Source organism: Helianthus annuus, chromosome 5 (genome assembly GCF_002127325.2).
Source record: "Helianthus annuus cultivar XRQ/B chromosome 5, HanXRQr2.0-SUNRISE, whole genome shotgun sequence".
Lineage (NCBI taxonomy): Eukaryota > Viridiplantae > Streptophyta > Magnoliopsida > Asterales > Asteraceae > Helianthus > Helianthus annuus.
The window spans coordinates 59,115,257-59,117,629 of NC_035437.2; the positions used below are offsets into that span (position 1 = coordinate 59,115,257).

At 44.4% G+C, this 2,373-nt stretch overlaps 1 non-coding gene across 1 annotated transcript; it reads right to left on the reverse strand.

Annotated features, from left to right (window-relative positions):
- Positions 1-757: 757 nt before the first annotated feature.
- On the reverse strand, positions 758-830 carry TRNAM-CAU. The gene has a single exon. It is a non-coding gene; the product is annotated as a tRNA-Met (tRNA).
- Between the last annotated feature and the right edge of the window lie 1,543 nt (positions 831-2,373).

Here is a 2,373-nt window from a genome sequence, read left to right on the forward strand (position 1 = left end):
CACGTTTCTGTCTGTCACTTGTCCTGCCTGGATGATCGTCACTGTCGTTGTTCCCTCCGTGATTCTTGCTTCCATCTTGGCCTCCATTCCTACTTTCAGTAACTTGCCTACAAGTTTCCTTAGGATGCCATCTCTTGCCACAGTTATCACATTTCCCATATTTACATCGCCCGACATGATAGCGTAGACAATTGTCGCACTTAGGGAGAATACCCGTGTAGTCCTTTCCCTTTTTGGCCTTTTTCTTGTTACTTGCCTGAGTAATCTTCTTGAAATTTGCGATCTTTCTCTTATTATCCCCAGATGACTCTATAGGAGTCTCCTTTTTCTCGTCCGTAGTGGAAAATTTTCCTAGTCTAATCGCTTCTTCAGTGAGCGCCACGCTTGTGTTGATAGCCTCGGTGATCGTTGAAGCTTTAGATGTTGTTACCAGGCTTAGAATCTGAGGTGCCAATCCCCCTATGAAACGTTCAATCTTCCTAGGTTCCGGTTCCACCAAACGCGAAGCAACTTGTGATAATTCGCCAAATCTCTGCACATATTCAGCTATCTTTGGACCTTCCATTTTCAAGTTCCACAATTCCGTCTCCAACTTCTGGACTTCTGCCCTCGAGCAATATCTGGAATTTTCACTATTATTCTACAAGCATTGAACCATACTAGCTTCGTTACAGACTTGATACTGAACTGTTCACCATCCGAACATTCGCTAGCTGGCAACACAACTTTTACCACCCCAAAAAGATCTCAAGTGATTAGGCGGGGACAGGATTCGAACCTGTAGTCTTCAGATCATGAGCCTGATGAGTTGACCATTCCTCCACCCCGCTTCATCCATTCCCATTCCAAAAAGTCCTTCTTCGATCTGAAGGTGTGTTAAGCATATAGTCATTGTGGTTACAGACGGGTTCTGTTTCCGATTAGACTAAGAACCTTCCGTCTAAGAAACCTGCTTAACCTCTCCCCCCTGTCATGTATTGGCTCTCTCTCTCTTTCCGCTGATAGAGCAGTTTGCTAGTTTGCATTCCTCTATTTGAATCTCTAACACTAACAGGCGACAATCACCAACTTCATCACTGCCTTCTTGTGACACATCGATTGGGTTCCCACCCCAGCTTTGAGTTAACTATTTCAGAGCTCTATCCCTTTCTTCCTTCTTTCCGGCATTAGTTCTTTTAGTTCGTCCCACGTCAAAGCATTCGCAGCAGTCTCGCCCATTGTCTGAACCTGAAGGTTCCACCATGACAGAGCCCCATCTACAAATAGCCCAGCTAGGTACATGACCTAGTGCCCTGGGTCACATTTGCTCAATCTTAAAACAGAATCCGTTTTCTCAACCCAGCTTACGAAGGCTAAGGCACCCCCAGTGCCGTCAAATTCCCGAGGTTTGTGGTCTAAGAACTGCTTGTAGGTGCAGCCTTCGCTGTGTTCAGAGCGAAGGGCCTCGAGCTGTGCAATGGCCCGTGAGATGCGCACTTGTAGTTCTGCCGCTGGCGGAAGGTTGTTGGCATTGACATTCCCTTGTGCCGACATCTTCTCAGAAGAAGATTAGTTAAGTCAGGTTATATTTGTTCAGGGGCCGCGTTTAGTTGTTTAGTAGTCATATGTACATACACACAATAGGTTATCATACCAACCATTCAAGCAATAGCATAATCATAGTATAACCAAGCAATTTGGTAATTATGTTTAACGAGAGCGTAGCAAGTAAGCACGTAGCGTTAAAATTATAGCACACACATATAGATCAATAACATGCTTAACGAAGACATAGCGTCTGAGCTTTCGCTGGTCATTGGCCACAAAGTATTGTCGCATGTTTTATTATTCTCCGACCACAATTGTATCGTCTTTCAAAATGTATCACATCAAGGGGGAAACAAGGTCACCCTACCCTTGTCCAACAAGTATATCAGTGTATCAAAATCACGTAGTCTGAAGTGGTCTTTAAAGTCTCCACAATCCCGGCTTATCATTAGTGTCTTTACCCAAATGTAATGCAATCCGCAAAATCCAGAAATCGATTATGTTGGTGACTGAGGTGGAGTGGGAAAGAAAAGTAAATCGTTAACATGCGTGAACTCCTCCTCGAGCTTGTCTATACGTCTTAGTAATTAACCTGTCTGCCGATCGACAGTAAAGAAATGAGCCTTAATAACCAAGAAGGTGTAATAGCAGCAGATGAGTGTGCCAAAGGAGACAGTGATGAATGTGGAGGATCAAAGTATACTGGCAATAGACAGGGTGGAGGACGTGGTGTCAGCTCAAGCTCCAACGTTCTGCTACTCATATCCTCAAACTGTAGCTGATGTTACAGGAGCAACTTATCCCGTGTGTAGCCTCCATTATGTAACGGTCTAATTTCAGCATGGT